Source organism: Poecile atricapillus, chromosome 9 (genome assembly GCF_030490865.1).
Source record: "Poecile atricapillus isolate bPoeAtr1 chromosome 9, bPoeAtr1.hap1, whole genome shotgun sequence".
Taxonomy (NCBI): Eukaryota; Metazoa; Chordata; class Aves; order Passeriformes; family Paridae; genus Poecile; species Poecile atricapillus.
In genome coordinates, this window is record NC_081257.1 from 23,328,624 (window position 1) to 23,340,724 (window position 12,101).

Below are 12,101 nucleotides of genomic sequence, written 5' to 3' on the forward strand. Positions count from 1 at the left end.
GGACATGGAGATATCCCAATCCCCCCCTGCCATGGTGGGGACAGCTCCCACTGTCCCAGGGACAGCTCCCACTGCCCCAGGGTCACCTCCCACTGTCCCAGGTGCTCCAAACCCCATCCAGCCTGGCCTTGGGCACTGCCAGGGATTCCCAGCTGCTCTGGGCACCTGTGCCAGGGCCTCAGCATCCTCCCAGGGAACAATTCCTGCCCCAAATCCCATCCAGCCCTGCCCTCTGGCACTGGGAGCCATTCCCTGGCTCCTGTCCCTTTGTCCCTGCAGGAGGGAGCTGAAGCCACCAGAGCTGCCCCGATCTGTGCCTGCCCTGGCTCCCAGCTGGGAGTGACACTTGGCAGTGCCACCTGTGCCAGTCCCGAGTGACACTTGGCAGTGCCACCCTGTGCCAGTCCCCAGTGACACTTGGCAGTGCCACCTGTGCCAGTCCCCAGTGACACTTGGCAGTGCCACCCTGTGCCAGTCCCGAGTGACACTTGGCAGTGCCACCTGTGCCAGTCCCGAGTGACACTTGGCAGTGCCACCCTGTGCCAGTCCCCAGTGACACTTGGCAGTGCCACCTGTGCCAGTCCCGAGTGACACTTGGCAGTGCCACCCTGTGCCAGTCCCGAGTGACACTTGGCAGTGCCACCCTGTGCCAGTCCCGAGTGACACTTGGCAGTGCCACCTGTGCCAGTCCCGAGTGACACTTGGCAGTGCCACCCTGTGCCAGTCCCGAGTGACACTTGGCAGTGCCACCTGTGCCAGTCCCGAGTGCTTCCACGTGTGTGCTCCATAACCAGGCACCCAAATCACTTCTCCGTGTGCCTGCTTCCACAGAGGCACCATCCCAGGGCCGTTAATTAATTAATCAGCCCATGCCAGCTGGAATGTCCTGGTGTGCAACAAAATTAATTGAGCGAGTTACAGTGCAGAGGAGCCCGTGGGGTGATGGAGCTGTGAGAGCTGCCAGGGCCACCCTGCAGCCTGCCAGCACCTCCACACGGGCACTTCCCGGCTAATTCCAGCCTAATTCCAGCCTAATTCCAGGCTAATTCCTCCTCCAGGAGCCGCAGAAGCCAGGCAGGCTCTAAAGACAGAGGCTCCCGGTCGTTATGCTCTGGCATTTCTGTCCAGCAGCTCTTTGTAGGACAGCCCAGACCGGCAGGGCTTTATCAGGTGTGGTTTATGCTAAAAGCAGAGCTCCTCTCTAGGGCTGGAGGTGTTAGAGCTCCTTAGGAAGAGTTTGGAGGTTGGCATTGAGCTGATGGAACCTGCAGAGCCACAAAAGCTGTCAGGAATTGCGGGTGCAGGGGAGGTTTGGAGGATGAGAGGGAGGATTTGACTGGGAGGGCTGCAGTAATGAAAATAGGATGGATGACAATAAAAAGGACAAGACTAGGTCCTTAGAAACTTAAAAACAACAACAAAAAATCTGTCCTGGCTGGAAAATTACAGTTTTAGATGAGAGAGGAAGAGAAGGACTTTCATGTTCTTGTGGCTCTTTCATTGTGAACCAGAACCCGGAGCAGCTCTGCCAACCCCAGCATGGAGAATGTGTTGAACACTGGGCACAGCAGCTCAAAGGGAATGTCCATCACAACAGCTGTGCAAAAAAACCTTTCCCTCTTCCTCATCAACATCACAGCCTGGCTTTCCTCAGCATCCCACAAGGAGTTGGTTAAAACAGCCCAGCAGGACAAGAATCCCAGGATGGTTTGGGCTGGGAGGGACCTCAGAGCCCCCCCAGTGTCCCCCAGCCATGGCAGGGACACCTCCCCCTGTCCCAGGGTCACCTCCCACTGTCCCCAGGGTCACCTCCCACTGTCCCAGGGTCACCTCCCACTGTCCCAGGGACACCTCCCACTGTCCCAGGGTCACCTCCACTGTCCCCAGGGACACCTCCCACTGTCCCAGGTGCTCCAGCCCCAATGTCCAGCCTGGTCCTGGGCACTGCCAGGGTGTCCAAGCCCCCAGGAAAACTCTCCAGACATCAATTTGTTTTCTGCAGATGCATCAGGAGGGAACAGCAGAAGTGACTCCAAAACCACGGTCTGGGAACAAGCTGAAATGTCTCCTGGAGGAATGCAGACAATATTCCCAGAGGAGGAGGAGCTGGAAGCCCCTTCTGTGCAAGGTCTGCTGTGCCCCTTTGGGTGTTTCGAGCTCTGTCCACCTGTCTGTCCCCTCATTAGCAGCAGAGATGTTTGTAATTAGGAGCAGGGTGGCTCTGTTTTCTCCACATGGATCAAAATGCAGCTAAGACAAAACTGAACAGAAAATCTCCAAGTGTCTCCAGGGACTGTGGCACTGGAAGGGGAGGTAAAAACATTGATTTTTGGGATTTTGGGGGTGTGATGCATTTCTAACCCTGATGTGGCTGGGTCCCCGAGGAGAACATCAGGGTATTGATAGTGAGGATATTTTGGGGCTGTGGGAGCCATCACATTCCCAGGGCTCTGGGGGGAAATCAAGGAGGTGCTGGCTGATGATAGCTTGGCAAGTGAGCAGAAATTTGAAAAAGTTGCCTTTTAAATCTGTGCAAGACTGGAGCTGCCCCTCAAAGCGGCCCTGACCCACGGGGAAATCTCCCATTTTCTCCTCAGTGTGTAATTTCCCAGCAGGCTGATTGCTCCTCCACAGCATTTTCATCATGCTGGACAAGAAAGGAGAAAATTACTGACAATTAGCTGAACTCTTCAGACTTCACTCAAGCAGAATCCCATTGCCTGCACTGGGAACGCTTCCCGGGCCTGGATTCCAACTTTTCCCCCACTTGTCATTTAGGAAAGGGCTGAAGAAAACCCTGCAGGGCCCGGCAGAGTGCTGGAAGAAAAGATCTTTTTCACTCTTGTTATTGGATGCAGTGAGAAATATTTCTGGAGAATGTGGAGCTTGGATAAGGGAGCCTCTCCCACCTGTGAACCGGTGATTAAAGCAGGATTTGCCCTCAGCACTGATCTGGAGAGGCAGATGTGGGAGCAGCACCCCAGGAGTCACTGGGAACATCATTTCACTGAAGGTTTTCACTTTTCCAGTAGTTTTTTTGTGGTGTCTTTCAATGCACGATGTGAGGGAAGCACTGAATTGAGCAGCACTGCTCGATTCAAGTGAGAAAATTGTGAAGTGAAGGAGCAAAAAACCACACCTGGATAAAAGGATGGGATCTGTTCTGTTACTGTGCAGTCAGGCCCAAATGCTTTGAGAGAACCTGGCTGTAGAGCACTTGGGAAGCATTCATCCAGAAAATCCCTGAGTGACAGCCTCCCACATCCTGCTGCCTGATGCACTGGGGATTTCTTGTCCGCAGGGATTCCTGCAGGTTAAATAAATCCTCTGTGACTTCTGCAGGGGGAAGGACCTGAACTCCACAAGAAACAAACAGACAACCCTGGGCAGGGATCTAAGAACGATTTCTGAAATATCTGGAGTCCTGCATCCTGGGAGAGCTCAGAGAGGGATCCTGCAAGGGAGGAACAGGGATCCTGCAAGGGAGGAACAGGGCTCCTTCCATCCAGAGGGGTCTGGAATGCTCATTCCATCCAGAGGGGTCTGGAATGCTCATTCCATCCAGAGGGGTCTGGAATGCTCATTCCATCCAGAGGGGTCTGGAATGCTCATTCCATCCAGAGGGGTCTGGAAGGCTCATTCCAGCCCAGAAGGCTCAGGAAGGCTCATTCCATCCAGAGGGGTCTGGAAGGCTCATTCCAGCCCAGAAGGCTCTGGAAGGCTCATTCCAGCCCAGAAGGCTCAGGAATGCTCATTCCAGCCCAGAAGGCTCAGGAAGGCTCATTCCAGCCCAGAAGGCTCTGGAAGGCTCATTCCAGCCCAGAAGGCTCTGGAAGGCTCATTCCAGCCCAGAAGGCTCAGGAAGGCTCATTCCAGCCCAGAAGGCTCAGGAAGGCTCATTCCCTCCCCAGGGGATTGGAGCCAGCTCTGTTTGAAGCCCTGAGCCCGGTTTTCCGTGGCCCAGGGGAGCAGAGCTGCCAGGGCAGCGGGGTTTGCTCCATGTGTGGGTTCTGCTGCCCCTGTGCCAAGGGCTGGGCAGGAGCCAGGGCAGCTCCTGCTGCTGGGAGCTCCCTGGGGAATGGGAGCAGCTGCCTGAGCCCAGCCTGTCCCAGCACACTCTGATGGGGCTGCCAGAGGCTCGGGAGGTGCTGGGGGCTGCTCCTGGCCCAGTTCTCAGAGCAGCTGTGTTCAGCAGGGTCCCAGCAGGCTCCTGGCACAGCTGACTCAGCTGTCTGGGGGCAGCTTTGGACAATTGCCTGATGAACTCTGGGGTTTTCTGCCCTTGGCCGGGGGCACTTGTCCCTGTGCCTGCCCTTTGTCCCTGTCCCTCACCCTCCAGCCAGTTCTCCACAAGATATTCCTCACAGCTCTTGCAGACAAATGGAATTTGTCTCTTCCTGTCCATCTCTGCCTGCTGCTGGGGCTGGCTGAGCTGGGCAGAGCTGTGCTGAGCTGAGCGGAGCTGAGCTGGGCAGAGCTGGGCTGAGCTGAGCTGGGCTGGGCTCTGAGCTGAGCTGGGCAGAGCTGGGCTGAGCTGAGCTGGGCTCTGAGCTGAGCTGAGCTGGGCTGAGCTGAGCTGGGCTCTGAGCTGGGCTGAGCTGAGCTGGGCTGGGCTCTGAGCTGGGCTCTGAGCTGGGCTCTGAGCTGGGCTCTGAGCTGGGCTCTGGGCTGAGCTGGGCTCTGAGCTGAGCTGAGCTGGGCTCTGAGCTGAGCTGAGCTGGGCTGAGCTGGGCTGAGCTGAGCTGGGCACTGAGCTGAGCTGGGCTCTGAGCTGAGCTGGGCTCTGAGCTGGGCTCTGAGCTGGGCTGAGCTGGGCTGAGCTGGGCTGAGCTGAGCTGGGCTCTGAGCTGAGCTGGGCTGAGCTGAGCTGGGCTGAGCTGAGCTGGGCTCTGAGCTGAGCTGAGCTGAGCTGAGCTGGGCTGAGCTGAGCTGGGCTCTGGGCTGAGCTGGGCTCTGAGCTGAGCTGGGCACTGAGCTGAGCTGGGCACTGAGCTGGGCTGAGCTGGGCTCTGAGCTGAGCTGGGCGCTGAGCTGGGCTGAGCTGGGCTCTGAGCTGGGCTCTGGGCTGAGCTGAGCTGAGCTGGGCTGAGCTGGGCCCTGGGCTGAGCTGAGCTGAGCTGAGCTGAGCTGAGCTGGGCTCTGGGCTGAGCTGGGCTCTGGGCTGAGCTGAGCTGAGCTGGGCTCTGAGCTGGGCTGAGCTGAGCTGAGCTGGGCAGAGCTGAGCTGAGCTGGGCTCTGGGCTGAGCTGGGCTCTGAGCTGAGCTGGGCACTGAGCTGAGCTGGGCACTGAGCTGGGCTGAGCTGAGCTGAGCTGGGCTGAGCTGGGCTGAGCTGGGCTCTGAGCTGGGGCCATGGACAACCAGCTCATCCCTGCAGGAGGCTCAGGCAGCAGCCAGCCCTGGGGCAGCCCTGCAGAGGAGCAGCAGCGCTGCTCTGGGAGTGCCAGGGCAGCTGCACTCCCAGTTTAACCTCTGCTGAGCCATGGGAATGGGATGTTTTCTGGTAAATCCCTGGCACTAAACACCCCAGAGCCTGTTCTGTGCTGTCTTCAGACAGAATGAACTGTTTCTGTCCTAGGAGATGCAGCCTCACCCCGGCCACTTAGAGCACATTTGTCTTTTCATTAATTTAAACTCAGAGGAAGAAGAACCTTTTTGCTAAGCCAAGAGGGATTTGCTAACATGGGCATTTACAGAACAGCTCCTCTTGCCTGCTCCAGAGCTCTGTGCTTTTTTCCTTTCTTTGTTTTCGAGTAAAAATGACAGGAAGGTCGACGTGACCGTGGCTTAAAAATTGGGACCATGAATTTGACAAATGCTGCAGCCTCATGTGATTTTGCTTCCATGAGTAATTTTTTTCTGGCACCAAGAGCTCCTCTGGAGGAGGAGGAGGAGGAGGAGGAGGAGGCTGACCCCAGAGCCTTTCCAAAGGCACTCTGATAACTCCAGGTTTCTCCCTCCAGCAGGGCCATTTGTCTGGGTGCTTGACATTTGTCCTACATTTTCGTGCCACCTACTACAGCTGCCTCTGATTGAATCACTGCTGCTGTTATTATTTCTCTGTTCCTTGACTTCTGCCAGTGAACTGAAAACCCTTCCATTCCTGTTTGCTATTGATCAGATAATTCACAGGTCTGAGCTGTCCTGACATGGCCAGGACTGCAAGTTCACGTGTTGGAAAATAAATACATATAAGGATGTTCTCTGTCCCTGATTTTACACCATGTTTTAATATTTGCAGTACCTTTTGGATGTGTTACAATTGGCAGTAATTCCATCACAATGCATTTATTGGGCTTCCAGGAAGGGAATTGTACCTTGAAACCTTTGTACTGTACCTTTGAAAGCAAAACAGCTCAGAATTATTTTGAAATTACTCAGCTCTGCTTTTATTTTTATTTTTTTCCCTAAAAAACAAACCAAACAAAACCCTGTTGTAGGTGAAATAATTGCAACTGGTGTTTGCTTGAAAATTCACCAAAACTTGGGAGTGTTTGGTGCTTTCTTCCTGCCCTGCTCAGCAGAGACTGCCCAGGAGCTGCTCCCACCCCCTCTGAAGTCCCTGGGAGCAGCAGGATTTGGGAGCAGCAGGATTTGGGAACAGCAGGATTTGGGAGCAGCAGGATTTGGGAGCAGCAGGATTTGGGAACAGCAGGATTTGGGAGCAGCAGGATTTGGGAACAGCAGGATTTGGGAACAGCAGGATTTGGGAGCAGCAGGATTTGGGAACAGCAGGATTTGGGAGTAGCAGGATTTGGGAGCAGCAGGATTTGGGAACAGCAGGATTTGGGAACAGCAGGATTTGGGAACAGCAGGATTTGGGAGCACCAGCAGGATTTGGGAGCAGCAGGATTTGGGAGCAGCAGGATTTGGGAGCAGCAGGATTTGGGAACAGCAGGATTTGGGAACAGCAGGATTTGGGAGCAGCAGGATTTGGGAACAGCAGCAGGATTTGGGAACAGCAGGATTTGGGAACAGCGGGATTTGGGAACAGCAGGATTTGGGAACAGCAGGATTTGGGAGCAGCAGGATTTGGGAGCAGCAGGATTTGGGAACAGCGGGATTTGGGAACAGCAGGATTTGGGAACAGCAGGATTTGGGAGCAGCAGGATTTGGGAGCAGCAGGATTTGGGAACAGCAGGATTTGGGAACAGCAGGATTTGGGAGCAGCAGGATTTGGGAACAGTGGGATTTGGGAGCAGCAGGATTTGGGAGCAGCAGGATTTGGGAACAGTGGGATTTGGGAACAGTGGGATTTGGGAACAGTGGGATTTGGGAACAGCAGGATTTGGGAACAGCAGGATTTGGGAGCAGCAGGATTACCTTGACCTTAGAATTTGGGCTGTCAGTTAAGTCAGGTGTCCATGCAAAGCAATCTCTGAGTTATTTATCTGAGAGGTCCCAAAGAACAGGGTAATTCATAACCTATTCCACATTTTCACGCATCTTCAAGCAGGACACAAATATTTCCTTTTGCCTACACCATTATTCCCATTCAGATGACTGCAGGGATACAGAATTATACAACTATTTGCTCCTCCAATCGTGCTGCATTTTCACAGCGTGATTTATGGAGCTGTGACGAGGAGACCTTTCCCTAATAACGGATTTTTCCAAATGAATTTGCCTCGTTTTCATAGGTCATACTCCTCACCTCAGTTCCTTTGCCTGCCATTTGCTCTGGCTGTTAAACAGCTCTAAAATCCAAGTGTGATTATTCAGAAATCACTCCATAAAACATTATATGCCAGGAGCCACCGGGCTCTCCCTCCTGTCTCACACGAGGAAGGAGAAGCTGCTGAGTTTGAACGAGCAGTGGAAAGTTCATTAGGGATAATTGTTGATTAGATAGGGAAGTGAATTATAGAAATGAGATCAGAAAGATGTAATTGTCTCCACCGTGGGCAGGATGCTGTGCAGAGGGAAGGATGTGCAGCTCCAGGGCTGTGGAGGCTCAGGGATCAGGGAGGGACAAGCACGGGGACGTTTCCCTGCTGCTCCCAGCACATTCCCTGGGCTGGGCTCCTGGCAGAGAAGGAATGGGTGGGAAATTGTGCATTTGGAAGGCAAAGAGGTGTTGGTGAGGCTGCAGGGGGTGCTCTGAGGAGCAGCAGAGTGGGGCTTTGATTGTCACAGAATCCCAGAAGGGTTTGGGTGGAAGGGACCTTCAGGATCACCTCATTCCCCAGCCATGGCAGGGACAGCTCCCACTGCCCCAGCCTGGACTGGGCACTGCCAGGGATCCAGGACAGCCCCAGCTGTGCCAGGGGGGGATTTATCCCCCATATCCCATCCAAACCTGCTCCCTCCCCACCTGAAACCCTTCCCCATTGCCCTGACACTCCATGGCCTCTAGAAGCCCCCCTAAGAGGATAAACAGCTTTCCATCACGGCTCTGACATTTCCTTCTCCAGTCATTGTGGTGTGGTGAGGATCCCTGGAAAGGGATGGGCAGATCCCAACACATCCCAGCCAGGGCTGCCTTGTGGGAAGTGTTTGCACAGACCAGGAAACTGCAGTTGCCAGTGTCTGTTTAACTCAGAATAGTGAAATGTTAAAATAACACCACTCCTGGCTCCCACTGCCACTATTGGTTTGCTTTGAGCACAAATACTGGAGTGTAAGATGGAATTTTCTTATCTGAGGGGAGTCAAAAGGGATCTGGGAAGGGACCTTTGAAATTTGGAGTTGGATGGTAATGGATGGAAGAAAAAAAGAAGGACTTAAAAACAAAACTTGCAGGTAGAGGAGAAGCAAAATGCATTTCTGTGCCTTTATGTAACCAAGCTACTGAAATGAAGCATTCAGTAAGAAATGATGAGGGATATTGGGAGCTGGAAAAGAGAGCAGGTCCTCCAGAACGTGGAAATGGGGAAAGGGCAAGGCCAGCCAGTAAAGAGTGGAAATATTGAAAAACTGAAGGTGTTTGTGGGGGCTGCAGAGTTAACCTTGAGGAGGGAACGTTCTGCTGGAGCTCTGGGCAAGGTTAAACTCGGACATATTTCTCTCCCCTCAAAGTCTGCTTTTTCCAAGCCTCATTAACTGTTTTGCTGAACATTACAATCATTTCTCTTCTGCCAGGTTAGATCACATTTTTCAACCTTTTAGGTACAAGACCTTAGAATTATTGATCCAATGAATCATACTGACTGAGGTGCTGGCTGCTGCTGCAAGCTCCTGGAGGAACCAGGATGTTGGCCAAATACTGAACAGATTTCCCTGAAATCCTTTAACTTGGGGGCTGTTTTTCTTTGTGGCAGGAGCAGCATCACCTCTTTGCAGTTCTGAGGGTGCTGTGTGATGTTTAAGGCTTCCAATGATGCCCAAACACCACCTGACAAACCCAGGCAGGGATGTTTTCTGTGTTATGGAGAGATCTCTGTTCCACTGAGGCGTTTTGGGCATGGAGATGCTCTTTTGGTATTTTTTTTGCCAGCTGGGTGTGCAACAGGATGAGCAGGAGCAGGTTTGGCTTTTTGGGTCTGCACCCTCCAGCCTAAGGGGGTTCACAAGGAAGGAATAATCCCTGGGAGGGTGGGCAGGGGCTGGGCTGGAATTCCCAGAGCAATATCCCTGGATCCTGGATCCCTGGCAGTGTCCCAGGCCAGGCTGGACATTGGGAGCAGCTGGGACAGTGGGAGGTGTCCCTGGGACAGTGGGAGGTGACCCTGGGACAGTGGGAGGTGTCCCTGGGGCAGTGGGAGGTGTCCCTGGGACAGTGGGGGTGACCCTGGGACAGTGGGAGGTGACCCTGGGACAGGGGGAGGTGACCCTGGGACAGTGGGAGGTGACCCTGGGACAGGGGGAGGTGTCCCTGGGGCAGTGGGAGGTGACCCTGGGACAGGGGGAGGTGTCCCTGGGACAGGGGGAGGTGACCCTGGGACAGGGGGAGGTGACCCTGGGACAGTGGGAGGTGACCCTGGGACAGGGGGAGGTGTCCCTGGGGACAGGGGGAGGTGTCCCTGGGGCAGTGGGAGGTGTCCCTGGGACAGTGGGGGTGACCCTGGGACAGTGGGGGTGTCCCTGCCATGGCTGGGGGGCACTGGGGGGGATTTCAGATCCCTCCCAACCCAACCACTCTGGAATTCTGAGGATTTCCTTTCCACGGTTCCAGGACCTGCAGGAATTGCAGCTTTGGGAAGGGCAGGACCAGCCCCCTGAGGCTCCCCAAGGCAGGCGAGGCTGGGGAAGCTGCCTGGAAATGCCCCAGGGAGTTCCTGCCAGGGATGGGAACAGAACATCCCGAGCCTCACACTTGTGCTTCAACAGCAGCTTTTTGTCTTCCAGCTCAAGTAATTCACGTTTGCTTTCCTTCAAAAAGCTTTGTAAAACTGCCAGAAAATCCCACCTGGCATCCCCAGTGCTTCAGCATCAGACAGGAATTTTGAGTATCCCCCAAATAATAGAAATGAAATGCAGCCTCTTAATTAGCTAAAATGCAAAGATGTTTGTAAAAAATAATTAACAAAATAATAAATAAAATATAAATATAAATATAAATATAAATATAAATATAAATATAAATATAAATATAAATATAAATATAAATATAAATATAAATGTAATAAATATAGATATAGATATAGATATAGATATAGATATAAATAGAAATAGAAATAGAAATAGAAATAGAAATAGAAATAGAAATAGAAATGCAATAAATATAGATATAGATATAGATATAGATATAGATATAGATATAGATATAGATATAGATATAGATATAGATATAGATATAGATATAAATAATATTACTATAAGTATAAATATAAATATAATGAAATAAAATTGAAATAAAATAGAAATAAAATAGAAATATTTATATAAATTTAAAAACAAATATAATTATGCCAATAGATATTGATAAAATACCACTACTAATTATATTTCCTTTCGTGTTTACAGAAGGAAATGCATCATTTGTGAGCTTCACACCAAACTGGGATTGCAAAGGTGCACGTGGATATTTGGTTTACCACAAAATCCACCCTGGCAACTCAAGGCAAAGCATCCTGGCAGGTCTGAGCTGCTTTCTGAAAGGTTCGAGAGAAATGAGCTGTGTGATTTCATTTGTAGAAAAGTCTTTTGATAGAGTTTGGTAATCAGAGATGGACTCGGGGATTTGGAGGCTTTCCCCAGCCTTAATGATTCTATGATATTGAACAGAAATTCCCAATTCACTTCTCTGCTTTGTAGGGATAAGGAGATGGAAATAGTTAATAATTTTGAATAAAATTAACTTTCCTTTAGCAAAACAAACAGCAACAAAAAGCTGTGGTAATTCTCTTGCAGCTTTCCAAAGCAATTATGCTGTAATGACTGCTGAAGAGATTTTCGTGTTGTTTCAAACACTGGTTGGAACAACTGGAAGCTACAAATTTTTTCTCATTGTGACTTTATTATCTGAAAGGAAATGACTAATTTGGAGTTGGTTATTATTGTTTTATAGCCCATGAAATATAAGTATCTAAGTAAACATTTCCATGAATTTAAATATTTAATACACAAAATGTGAAATACATAAGCCCTCGGCTTCTGAGCCAGATTTTACTGTATTACTATTATTATATTTATGCCAGAAAATAAATGTTCTCTCTTCCTAGGCCTGTTTTTCACAGTCACTTCTTCCCTGAGGTCAAATGTGTGCTGAGCAGAGGAGAACAGCACAGAGAAACATGGAATGACAGAGGGGAGGGGAGGGGAGGGGAGGGGAGGGGAGGGGAGGGGAGGGGAGGGGAGGGGAGGGGAGGGGAGGGGAGGGGAGGGGAGGGGAGGGGAGGGGAGGGGAGGGGAGGGGAGGGGAGGGAAGGGGAGGGGAGGGAAGGGAAGGGAAGGGAAGGGAAGGGAAGGGAAGGGAAGGGAAGGGAAGGGAAGGGAAGGGAAGGGAAGGGAAGGGAAGGGAAGGGAAGGGAAGGGAAGGGAAGGGAAGGGAAGGGAAGGGAAGGGAAGGGAAGGGAAGGGAAGGGAAGGGAAGGGAAGGGAAGGGAAGGGAAGGGAAGGGAAGGGAAGGGAAGGGAAGGGAAGGGAAGGGAAGGGAAGGGAAGGGAAGGGAAGGGAAGAAGGGGTGTCCTCATCTCGGGACAGTGGTTGGATAAAGCACAT

At 51.9% G+C, this 12,101-nt stretch overlaps 1 long non-coding RNA gene across 3 annotated transcripts; it reads left to right on the plus strand.

The window, feature by feature from the left end:
* The first annotated feature begins 1,930 nt into the window (after nucleotides 1–1,930).
* LOC131582119 (uncharacterized) lies at nucleotides 1,931–11,680 on the plus strand. Of its 3 annotated transcripts, none has more exons than XR_009278283.1 (5): nucleotides 1,931–2,313; nucleotides 9,260–9,465; nucleotides 10,114–10,291; nucleotides 10,905–11,039; nucleotides 11,603–11,680. It is a non-coding gene; the product is annotated as an uncharacterized LOC131582119 (long non-coding RNA). The 3 variants fall into 3 exon arrangements; XR_009278284.1 differs by lacking the exon at nucleotides 11,603–11,680 and adding an exon at nucleotides 11,292–11,596; XR_009278282.1 differs by lacking the exon at nucleotides 11,603–11,680 and having other exon boundaries at nucleotides 10,905–11,596.
* The last annotated feature ends 421 nt before the right edge of the window (nucleotides 11,681–12,101 follow it).